Genomic DNA, 12,824 nt, shown 5'->3' with positions numbered 1-12,824 from the left:
CTCCTCCTGAAGTTTATTCTTCCTGTCTGTCAACCAATTTTGGATCCAGTGTGCCACTTTGCCTTTGATCCCATGGCTGTTATTTACATGGCCATTCCATCGATATCCTCCTCACTAAATTAGCCATTCGCTAGCAATACAGTCATACATCCTGTGTTTAAGCCCAAATGATGAATTAACTTGACAAATTTCAAGGGTCCTTGTGGAAAGCCCTGCACAACCCCACTCAAAGCAAACATCCTGTCAAATAGATATCCCTCTACCATCAATCACCCTGTGCTCTCTGCCACAGCCAGTTTTGGCTCCAGTGTGCCTCTTTGCCTTTGATCCCATGGCTGTTGTTTTCTTGCTCAATCTGCCAAGGGGGACTTTACTAAGCCCACATCAAATGCATAATGTGACCTCATCTTAACAAATCCATAGTGTTTATCCCTGATTATTTCTTGCAAGTACATTCTACCCCTAAGAATGCCTCTTTATAGCTTCACCAGTGCTGAGATTATTCTGACTGGCCTTTAATTTCCTGGTCTGTTCCTCTCTCCGTTTATTAATAGTGGGACAATGTTAATAGTGTTTCATTACTTCACGTGTGATTGACAAGGGTTTGAAAATTGCTGCCAGCGGCCCAGATATCTCCTCCCTCACTTCCCCCGCTAGCTGGTATACGTTTCAGTTCGCCCTGTAGATGTATCCACTTTTAAAGTTGCTCAACCAGCTGCATCTCCCTGTATCTTAACCTCTGATGCTCCGAGGTCCTCTGCCCTGATATCTTACTTGCAGTGTCCTTTTCCATTGTAAAGATTGACACAAAATATTCATTGAGGACCGTGCCGATGTTTTCCAGGTCCACACAAAGATTACCTCTGTGAAATGAACGAGGAGCTATTAGAGAGGTTTGAGATTTACAATCAAGAAAGAAATTGACAAAATGACTTCCTTGGAGAATCAGACAACATACATTGTCCATTGTTGTAAACAAACAGAAGTTTTTGTTTCCACAGTTGTTTGCAAATAGCCAATCAAGATCATAAAAATAATGTTTTAAGATGATTTACAAAGCAAGGCAATTGAGGAAGATGTATTGGATGTATTGAACTCTCAACTACCTCCCTTAAGTTTAGGAATGTCAGTATTTTTCTTCTGGATAACTTTTGCAGATATCTTCAAACAAGTAGCTGAACCCACAGATTTATGTGACCAACGAAGCCTGAGCCTTTTGCTTCACGATGCAGTCCAGATCCCTCGGCAGCTGGGTGAGGTAGCTTCATTTGGAGGCAGCACCATTGAACCAAGTGTCCGCAGTTGCTTCCAACATGTAAGTGTGCTCTGCACCAATTCATAATGTCAAGCGGGTCTACTTGCCAGTATGAATTTTGAGCTCATTTTCGTTTTGTTCACCTGCACATCTGCCAATGTGGTATATCGTATCCATTGCACCCGGTGTGGCCTCCGCTACATTGGGGAAACCAAGCAGAGGCTTAGGAACCACTTTGCAGAACACCTCCGCTTGGTTCGCAACAAACAACTGCACCTCCCAGTCGCGAACCATTTCAACTACCCCTCTCATTCCTCAGACGACATGTCCATCATGGGCCTCCTGCAGTGCCACAATGATGCCACCCGAAGGTTGCTGGAACAGCAACTCATATTCCGCTTGGAAACCCTGCAGCCCAATGGTATCAATGTGGACTTCACAAGCTTCAAAATCTCCCCTTCCCCCACTGCATCCCAAAACCAGCCCAGTTCTTCCCCTCCCCCAACTGCATCTCAAAACCAGCCCAGCCTGTTTCTGCTTCCCTAACTTGTTCTTCCTCCCACCCATCCCTTCCTCCCATCTCAAGCTGCACCTCCTTTTCCTACCTACTAACCTCATCCCACCTCCTTGACCTGTCTGTCTTCCCTGGACTGACCTATCCCCTCCCTACCTCCCCACCTGTACACTCCTGTCTACCTATCTTCTTTTTTATCCATCTTCGGTCCGCCTCCCCCTCTCTCCTTATTTATTCCAGTTCCCTCTCCCCATGCCCCTCTCTGATGAAGGGTCTAGGCCCGAAACGTCAGCTTTTGTGCTCCTGAGATGCTGCTTGGCCTGCTGTGTTCATCCAGCTCCACACTTTGTTATCTTGCACTATTGATATGGACTGGTTTGTCACTAGAATTTATTACCCAGGCAAAGTGTGTCACGACTTCAGTTGATCTGAGCTCTTAACAGCAGGTGGAGCCTCAAGTTAATGCCTCTTCTGAATGCTGGCATCTCCGACAATCCAAATTCCTCAGTACTTCATTGAAGTATTACCCTAAAAATTATGCTTAAATATAAATTACAGCTTGAAGCCATAACCTTCTAATTTATTGTTGAGAGCTCTACTAGTTTATAACAGAACTAGAACAGACCTGGAATGGATACGGGATGGTTTTCTTGAGCAATATGTTGAGGAACCAACTGGAAAGCAGTGCATCTAAGACTGGGTGCTGTGTAATGAGAAGGGAATCATTGCCAATCTAGCTGTGCAAGATTTCTTCGAGATGAGTGGCCGCAACATGATAGAATTTTTTCAATCAAGATGGAGAGTGTGAGAGTTGACTTGGAGACCAGGGTGCTGCATCTTAATAATGAAAGCTGAAGATATGAGGCATGAAATTAGCCTTGATAGATCACAAAGAGTTGCTTAAAGGGATGACAGTGGATAGGCAATGGCAAACATTTAAGGAGCACGTGGGCGGACTACAACAACTGTTTATTCCTGTCTGGCATGAAAGCAAAATGGGTAAGAGGACCAATCCATGACTTAACAAAGGCAATTAGCGATAGTATCTGATCCATGGAAACAACATTTGAGGATTGGCAGCATAGTAGAATTTAGCAAAGAAGGACCAAGGGATTGATTAAGAAGGGGTAAATGCAGTAAAGTAAGCATACAGGGAACATAAAGACTGACAGAGTTTCTATAGATACGTGAAGAGAAAGAGACTGGTAAAGACAAATGTTAGGAAGGGGGTTGACCAGTCAAGGGAAGACAGACAGGTCAAGGAGGCAGGGCTGACGCTGGTAGGTAGGAGGTGGGGTGGGGTTAGGGTGTAACCCTAACCCGAACTCTCACCCTAATCTCCACCCCACCTCCTACCTACCAGCATCATCCCCTCCTCCTTGACCTGTCTGTCTTCCCTTGACTGATGAACCTCCATCATAACTCCCCAACAACACTCACCTTTACTGGCTCCAGCACCGCCTCTTTGATCTGTCTCCACCTATCTTCTCCTCTATCCATCTTCTATCCACCTCCCCTTCTCTCTTTATTTATTTCAGAATCCCGTTCCCCTCCCCCATTTCTGAAAAAGGGCCCAAACCCGAAACGTCATCTTTCCTGCTCCTCTGATACCGCTTGGCCAGCTGTGTTCATCCGGCTCCACACCTTGTTATCTCAGATTCTCCAGCATTGGCAGTTCCTCCCGTCTCTGAAATGGTCTGTTGGCCTTCGTTCCGAGAGGTTTCGAGTACAGAAGCCAGAATGTGGTGTTGCAGTTACGCAGCACCTTGGTGAAGCCGCACCTAAAATAGTGTGTGCAGTTTTGTGCTCCTTTTCTGCGGAAGGATGCTGTTGCTCTCATAGTTTATCAGTGCAGCGCATGTTTATCAGCCTGTTTCCCGGAATGGCAGGTCTGATGTATGATCAGAGATTGACTCGGTTAGGATTGTTCTCGCTGGAATTCAAATGAATGAGGTGACTTATAAAATTCGAACAGGACTGGACAGGATAGATGCAGTTCCCAGTGGTGGGTGTGTCCAGAACCAGGGGTCACAGTATGAGGATTCAGGATAGACGATTTCGGAGGTATTTCTTCACCCAAAGAATGGTGAGTCCGTGGAAATCATTACCAAAGCAAGCAGTTCATGTCAAAACATTGAACGTATTCAAGATATGGCTAGATATAACACTTGGGGTGAATGGGATCAAGTGTTATGGAGAGAAAGCAGGATTAGGCTGTTGAGTTGGATGATCAGTCATGATCATGAAGAATGGTGGAGCAGGCTCAAAGAGCCATTTGGCCTCCTCCCTCCTCCTAGCTTCCATGTTTACAATAGTCACTCTCTGAAATGCAAAGCTTGAGCAATTGTGCAACTTTGAACTGGGTGCTGGTAGTTTGGTCAGTAACGAAGTTAGGTAAGGCTCGGCAGGACAGTGCTCATTGTTGTTTCTAACATTTTCACCGTGCAGGACTTAGTCCTTGCTCTGCTTCAAGCGAAGAAGTGAGCTAATTGGAGATATCTACAACTTGTTAAGGTTCCAAAGGTTTAAAGTGATGTGGGGATGTGTGGTATTGCTCATAAAGTACATCATGAAGATAAATAAGATAAAAGATAAAAGAATGACGAGAGTAAGATGAGGGCCAATCAAGGACAGTAGTGGGAAGTTGTGTGTGGAGTCAGAGGAGATAGGGGAAGCACTAATTGAATATTTTTTGACAGTATTCACTCTGGAAAACGACAATGTTGTCGAGGAGAATACTGAGATACAGGCTACTCGACTAGCGTTTTGTACAGTCACGGGATTTATAGGGATTGACTTCCGGAGCCATGATGTCATGCTCCAACTGTACAAAATGCTAGTGCAGCCTCATTTGGAATATTGCGTGCAGTTCTGGTCGCCCCATGACAGGAAGGATGTTGAAGCATTGGAAAAGGTGCAGAGGAGATTTACCAGGATGCAGCCTGGTCTGGAGCACAGGCCCTATGAAGAAAGGCTGAGAGACTTGGGTCTGTTCTCATTGGAGAAAAGGAGGCTAAGGGGGGATTTAATAGAGACATATAAGATGATCAGAAAATTAGATATTGTGGACAGTGAGAGTCTTTTTCAGAGGATGATGATTTCAGCTTGTACAAGGGGGCATAGCTACAAATTGAGGGGTGATAGATTTAAGACAGATGTCAGAGGCAGGTTCTTTACTCAGAGAGTGCTATGGGCGTGGAATGCCCCGCATGCCAAAGTAGTTAACTCAGCCACATTAGGGGCATTTCAACAGTCCTTGGATAAGCATATGGATAATGATGGGATTGTGTCAGGGGAGGGGCTTAGATTAGTTCACAGGTCGGCGCAACGTCGAGGGCCGAAGGGCCTGTTCTGTGCCGTATTGTTCTATGTTCTATGTTCTATAATGGATATCACAAGTAGATGACTGATGTGTATACTGTGCATTGTCAAATGGTTCAAATTTTAGAACTGAAAAGTGCCTGGTCTACCTCAAATTGCCATGGAAAACCAAAGCTTCTCAAAAGTTTGAGCTTAAGCAAGTAATTCATGCTGCTGCTGTATAGTGGTTATGTGAATGGTATTTTCCCCTAGCAGGATGCTGTTGTCAGTCCAAAAATAATCCTCATTGCATTGACCAACATTGTCTATGAAATTTGCAGCCAGTATTATGCCAGACATATAGGTCATATATGATAATGATTGGCCGACTGAAAACTGCTTGTTTGTAATGAGCAGAGCACACCGCACCGGCACGTGTGAGATGCTTTCTCTTTTCCACAACCAAGGACCCCAACATGGTTCGCAGAACTTTCACTTTGATCCATTTCACAAAATTCGGCCCTCATCCATTCCACCTATCCCAGAATCATAAATTCTCCTTATTCTCAGCTTGTCCCTCCATCAACCTCTGCATTCAGCAGATTATCTTCCAGCATCTTCACCAGTATCCCCTTTCAGCATTCCAAAGTGACCATTTCCTCAGTCACCAAGCAAGGTCCCAAATACACTTGTAAAGTGAAACAGCGATTTACCCGTACTTCATCTGTTCAAACATACAGGTATATTCAATTTTTCCAGTGTTTTCTCTGCAAAGGGGAAATGATACATTGATTAGGTGATTATCCTGCGGTACACCCTCATTCAGTCCACAAGAGTGGACTTGTCAACCACACGACATGTTTTTCTTCTCGTATAAATTATTCCAATTGTTTGAAATATCATGTTCTTGCGTTTGTTCCATTGGGTGTAAGACAAAACTGCTTTGGTAATAAAAGTCTCTCTGAAATGAAAGACACAAATGTAAGGTATTTCCGGCTGGTAGACAGGAGGTCGGAAAACTCCCAAAAATTCTCGAGGGAATGCTTGTGATGAGGTGGAGGGTAGAAGAAATTATGTTACGAAACATTATTTTTTGCAAAAGCTTGGTAACACAATGGTAATTTTTTTTAAAAAAATCAAAGGTTGTGTCCAGAAGAGGTGTGAATAGCTACATAGGCATCTGAATGCAAAAAGGGATACAGGAGCAAGATGGAAGCGTAGGTTCTGATCTAAATTGGTTGAACTTAATATTGGACCAGAAGGCTAGAAAGTGACAAGACAGATGATGAAGTCTTGTTCCTCAAACTTGTATTAAGGTTGTTGACTAATTGATTGATTTATTGTCACGTGTACCAAAGTACAGTGAAAATCTTTATTTATGAGTGGTACAGGCAGATCATAGTAAGCGAAGGATATACAGATGAAAATGACAGAGGCATGCAGGTTACATTGAACAGAGCATGCGCTCAGTGAGATCAATGTTAGCAAGATCAGCGTTATTTCAGGCTAGAGAGTCTATTTATCAGTCTGATAACAACTGGGAAGAAGCTGTTCCTAAAACTGTTGGTGTGCATGTGTTCAGGCTTCTGTACCTGGTGCCTGATGGAAGAGGATGTAGGAGATCATTACGTAGGTGCGATGGGTCTTTGGTGATGCTGGCTACCTTTCCGCAGCAGTGAGCCATGTAAATGGAGTCCTTGGATGAGAGGTTGGCTTCCGTGATGATCTGGGCTGTGCACACCCGCTTCTGTAGTTTCTCAGTCCTGGGCAGAATAGTTGCCATACCAGGCCATTATACACTTGGACAATGTGCTTTTAATGGTGCATCTGTAGAAATTGGTCAGGCCAAATTTCCTGAGCCGCCCGAGGAAGGAGAGGCATTGTTGTGCCGCCTTGACCAACGTATTTTCGTGGAAAGTCCAGGACGGGTTGTTGATTATCGTCATACCGGGGAACTTGACACGCTCCACCCTCTCAACCTCAGTTCCATTGATATACATCAGGGCGTGTTCTCCTCCTGTCTTTTGAAATCAGTGATCAGTTCTTTAGTTTTGCCGACATCGAGAGAGAGGTTGTTCTCTGCACCACGTCACCAAACCCTTTGCCTCCCTTCTGTATTTTGATTCATTGTTAGATATCCATCCCACTGCAGTGGTGTCGTCAGTTAACTTGCAGATGGCGTTAATTTGGAATTTGGCAACACAGTCATGGGTGCACAAGGAGTGCAGTAGGGGGCTGAGGAAACATCCTTAGAGGGCACTAGTGTTATTGTGGAGGAGGGGCAGTTACCTATCTTCACTGTGGTTTTGGGTCAGAAAGTTAAGGATCCAGTAGCAGAGGGCAGAGCAGAAACCTAGGTCATAGAGTTTTGAGATCAGTCTGGAGGGGATAATAGTGTTGAAGGTGGAGCTGCAGTCAATGAGCAGGATTCCTACATAGCTCATTGTGCACATTTCTGCCAACGACATCGGTAGAAAGAGGGTTCACTGAATCCCTACAGTGTAGAAACATTCAGCCCAACAGGTCCACACCTACCCCTGCAAGGCTAACAAACCTGGTAGCTATGGACAATTTAGTGTGGTCAATCCACCTAATTTGCACATCTTTGGACTGTGGTAGGAAACTGGAGCACCTAGCGAAAACCCTCACAGACATGGGGAGAATGTGTAAACGAAGAGTCACCCAAGGGTGGAATTGAGCCCAGGTCCCTGGTACTGTGAGGCAGTAGTGCCAACCACTGCACCACCTTGTTGCCCTTGAGACTTTCTCCAAGGCTACCCTTGTGTCTTAAGGGACTCTTTTCCCCCCATTCTCACTAACACATTTATTATGTCGTACAATCCCGTAGCAGCAATATCTTTTAGAGTGTGGGAAGAAATGGGAGTAACTGGAGGAAACTCAAACAGTCATGGGGAGAATGCGCAAACTCCACACAGACAGTTGTCCACAACTGGAATCGATCCTGGGGCCCTGTCACTGTAAGGCAGTGGTGCTAACCACTCAGCCACTGTGCTGTGGCATTTAGGTCCTGCAAAATGAGTACAAGAACTAGAATGATGAATATTCAACCTTTCGCACAAAAAGTTGGTCAGAGCTAGGACTCATACTAATCACTGTAACACTGTTTCTGAGACAACAAGGTGGAGAGCTGGATGGACACAGCAGGACAAGCAGCATCAGAGGAGTAGGAAAGCTGATGTTTCTGAAGAAGGGTCTAGGCCCGAAACGTCAGCTTTCCTACTCCTCTGATGCTGCTTGGCCTGCTGTGTTCATCCAGTTGTACACCTCGTTAACTCCGATTCTCCAGCATGTGCAGTTCCTGCTATCTCTCCAGAACACTTTTTGTTTTGTTCACAGCAATGACAGAACACAGTTTGAGAGAAAATAATGCAGCCATATACACAACATTGATGAAAGATACTTTCTCATTTCCAAATGTTAAGGAAAGCGTTGTATGAAAATTATATTCTGTCACAGAATTTGGACACACTCTGGTTTCTTCCTGTGTTGCCTAAAACGTATGCCATGTTTTTCGACCTTTGATTTCTCAGCATTTCTTCTTCTTTTGTAATGTAGTGCTGGAGGGAAACCATAATCCCAGATTGTAAGTGCTTTGAGGTTCAACATTGTCTGAGAACCCCCTCACTGTCTCTGAATACCCAAACTGATCAATAATAATCATCCTAATTGTCTGTCTTGACCTTACTGCAGCATTGCTTATTGTGTCACTGGCGGGTGACAGATCACATTGACATTTCACATCATGAAAGTAGCTGCATGAATATTTGTATTCTTGGTTCTACATTAGTGAGTTTTTGTTGCAACGTTTTGGTCTGGAAGTAAGAGGCATCTCAAAGAATGTGCTATCTGTGCTTTTGTGGAATCTGCTTTTGTACTTTGACTTTGGGTTAAGCAATGTAACATGTCCTTGCTGATTTTCCATATTTAATTCAATTAGAATTTCATTGACTCTAGGTTTTACTCTTGAAATATGATGAATGAGCAGAAGGCTATTCAGTCCATTGAGTCTGCCACTCAATGAGATCATAAAATACTGATATTCCTCGATACCACTTTCCTGCCGTTTCCCTATAGCGTTTCATTCCCATACTGTTAAAAATACTCCAGTCTGAGCATCTTAACTTTTGTACATCCCTCTGCAGGCAGTCTGGCAGTCTCATCACTTGTCTTCCATACCTATTTTTGTGTTTTCTGTAAGCTCAGTAATAGTACATTCACTTTCATCACTATGTCATTAATATTTATTCGCAACAAGAATGGCCGTGGCATTGATCCGTATGGCAGTTCACTTTTTACAGCTTGCCAACCTGGAAATGACTCCCCCTGTACCAAATGTCTGTTCTCTATTATTTGGTCAATCCCCTATCCATGTTAATATATTTCCCCAAAACTATGTGGTCTTATTAAAAGTCTTATCTGCTTGAAGTGTGATTATTTTTACAAATACCTTTTTGAATGTCACACCCTTTTATTTGTACTACTTGTAATCTCCTCATGGAATTCTTATAAATCTGTCATGCACAATTTCCTGTTTATCAAGCCGTAGTGACTGTGATTGTATTACGTATTTTAAGTGCTCTGCAATTACATCTTTTCTGATAGGCTCTTGCATTTTCCAATAACAGACATTAAGCTAACTGGCCAGTAGTTATCTTTTTTGTCTCCTTTCCTTTCTAAAATAAAGGTACTAGTCATAGCATCCCTGCAGCATGAGAGCAGGCCACTTGGCCCATTGTGTCCAAACTGACTCTCGGAAGAGCATGGCACCCAGATTCAACCAGCTGCCCAGCCCCTGCAACCTTGCATTTCCCATGGCTAATCCACCTAATCTGTGCATGTTTGGATTGTGGGAAGAGACCGGAGCAGCTCGAAGAAACCCACACAGACACGGGGATAAGGTGCAGATTCCTCACAGAAAATCACCTGTGGATGGGATTGAATCCAGGTCCCTGCCACTGTGAAACAGCATGCTCCTCACTGAGCCACCATACTGCCCTGTGGGGCACTGGGACTTTTTGAAAAGCCAAGGATACTGGAGAGATTGTGATCAGTGCATCAACTATCACTATAGCTATTACTTTTAATATCCTGGGATGCAGCACTTCGGGCCCAGGGGACCTAATGGTCTTTAACCCAGTTAGTTTCCCTCATATCTTTTCTTTAGGGATAGTTGCTGTTTTATATCCTGTCCTATCATTTGCCCTTTGATTATGCAGGAATTTTGGAACACTGTCAGTGTCTTTTACTGTGACTGTATTCATTTGTGGGACATGTGTGTCACTGCCTGGCCAGTATTTCTTGCCCATCCTGAGTTGCCTCTTGAGAAGGTGATGGTGAGCTGCCTTCTTGAACCACTGCATTCTTCCTGCTGTGGGTTGACCCACAGCGCTATTAGGGAGGGAATTCCGGGATTTTGAGGGGAAGGAATGGCAATGTATTTCCAAGTCAAGATGGTGAGGGACTTGGAGGCGGTGGTGTTCCCATATGTCTGCTGCCCTTGTCCTTCTGGATGGAAGTGGTCTTGGGTTTAGAAGGTGCTGTCTGAGGAGCATTGGTGAATTTTTGCAGTGCATCTTGTAGTTAGTACCCACCGCTGCTACTGAGCATTGCAGATGGAGGGAGTGGATACTTGTAGATGTTGTACTGGCTGCTTTGTCCTGGATGGTGTCAAGCTTCTTGAGTGTTGATGGAGCTGCACTCATCCAGGCAAGTGGGGAGTGTTCCATCGCACTCCTGACTTGTGCCTTTTAGATGGCGGACAGGCTTTGAGGAGTCAGGGGGTGAGTTATTTGATGTGATATTCCCAGCATCTGGCCTCCTCATGTGGCCACTATCTTAATGTGATGACCAGTTGAGTTTCTGGTCAATGGTAACGCCCAGCTGACAGTGAGGGATTCATTGATGGTAACACTCTTGAATGTCAAGAGATGGTCAGAGCCTGGCATTTGTGTGGCGCAAATGTCACTTGGCACTTGTCAGCCCAAGCCTGGATATTGTCCGGATCTTGTTGCACGTGAACTTGGACTGCTTCAGTGTCTGAGAAGTCAAATGGTGCTGAACATTGTGCAAACATCAGCGAACATCCCCACTTCTGACCTTATGATGGCGGGAAGGTCATTGATGAAGTAGCCGAAGATGGTTGGGCCGAGGACACTACCCTGAGGAACTCCTGCAGAGATCTTCTGGAGCTGAAATGATTGACTGCCAGCAACCACAACCACCTTCCCATGTGTCAGGTATAACTCCAACCACCGGTGAGTTTGCCTGTGAAACCCATTGATTCCCATTTTGCTAGGGCACCTTGATGCCACACTCGGTCAGATGCAGCCTTGATGTGAAGGGTTGTCGCTCTCACTTCAGCTCTGGAATTCAGCTCTTTTGTCCACGTTTGAACCAAGGCTGTGATGGGGTCAGGAGCTGAGTGGCCACGGCAGAACCCAAACTGGGCGTAACTGAGTAGGTTATTTCTGAGCAGGTGCTGCCTGATAGCACTGTTGATCACACCTTCCATCACTTTACTGATGATTGAGAGTAGACTAATGGAGCAGTAATTGGCTGGCCTGGTTTTGTCCTGCTTTTTCTGTACAGGACATACTTGGGCAATTTTCTACATTGTCAGGTAGATACCAGTGTTGAAACAAACTAGAACAGCTTGGCTCAGGCAGCAGCAAGTTCTGGAGCACAAATCTTCAGTACTGTTGCTGGAATGTTGCCAGGACCCATAGCCTTTGCAGTATCCAGTGTCCCTAACCATTTCTTGATATCACATGGAGTGAATTGAATTGACAGAAGACTGGTATCTGCAATAGTGGGGATCACTGGAGGAGGCCGAGTTTGATCACCCATTCAGCGCTTGTGGCTAAAGATTTCTGCAAATGCTTCAGCCTCATGTTTTGCACTGATGTGCTTGGTTCTTCCATCGTTGAGGATGGGGACATTTGTGGTGCCTCCTCCTCCTCCAGTGAGTTGTTTAATTGTCCATTGCCATTCATGACTGGATGTGGCAGGGCTGCAGAACTTACATCAGATCCATGGTGAGATTGATTAGCTCTGCCTATCACTTGCTGCTTTCGCTATTTGGCATGCAAGTAGTCCTGTTTGGTGGCTTCACCAAGTTGATTCCTCATCTTCAGGTAAGCCTGGTGCTGCTCCTGGCATGCCCTCCTGCACTCTCCATTAAACCAGGATTGATGGTAACGGTTGAGTGAGGGACATACTGAGCCACGAAGGTTGTAGATTGTGCTAGAGTTCAATTCTGCTGCTGTTGATGGCCCACAGCACCTCATGGATGCCCAGCCTTGAGTTGCTAGATCTATGTGAAGTCTGTCCCATTTACTGCAGTGATAGTGCCACACACATGATGGAGGTTGTTCTCAATGTGATGGCGGGACGTTGTTCCACAAGGACTGTGCGATGGTCACTCTTACTGATACTGACATGGACAGATGCAACTGCAGCTGGCAGATTAGTAAGGATGAGGTCAAGTATGTTTTTCCCTCTTGTTGGCTCCCTCACCACGTGCCGCAAACCCAGTCTGGCAGCTGTGTCCTTTAGGATCTGACCAGCTCGATCAGTAGCACTGGTGCTGAGCTACTCTTAGCAGTGGATATTGAAATCCCCCACCCAGAATACATTTTGTGCCCTTGCCATCCTCAGTGCTTCCTCTAAGTGTTGTTCAACATTGCAGAGTACTGATTCAGCAGCTGAGGGAGGACGGTACGTGGTAATCGGCAA

At 45.0% G+C, this 12,824-nt stretch overlaps 1 long non-coding RNA gene across 3 annotated transcripts in view; it reads left to right on the top strand.

The window, feature by feature from the left end:
* The window catches only part of LOC132208378 (uncharacterized), a 57,826-nt gene that overhangs the window by 26,796 nt on the left and 18,206 nt on the right, over window positions 1-12,824 (top strand). For all 3 annotated transcript variants that reach the window (XR_009444455.1, XR_009444456.1, XR_009444454.1), the window contains one exon: window positions 1,158-1,315. This is a non-coding gene — a long non-coding RNA (uncharacterized LOC132208378). The remainder of the gene's footprint in view (window positions 1-1,157; window positions 1,316-12,824) is intronic.

Source organism: Stegostoma tigrinum, unplaced genomic scaffold, assembly GCF_030684315.1.
Source record: "Stegostoma tigrinum isolate sSteTig4 unplaced genomic scaffold, sSteTig4.hap1 scaffold_372, whole genome shotgun sequence".
In the NCBI taxonomy this organism is placed as follows: domain Eukaryota; kingdom Metazoa; phylum Chordata; class Chondrichthyes; order Orectolobiformes; family Stegostomatidae; genus Stegostoma; species Stegostoma tigrinum.
Note: the sequence above shows the minus strand (reverse complement) of the source record. Positions and strands in the feature narration are given on the sequence as shown.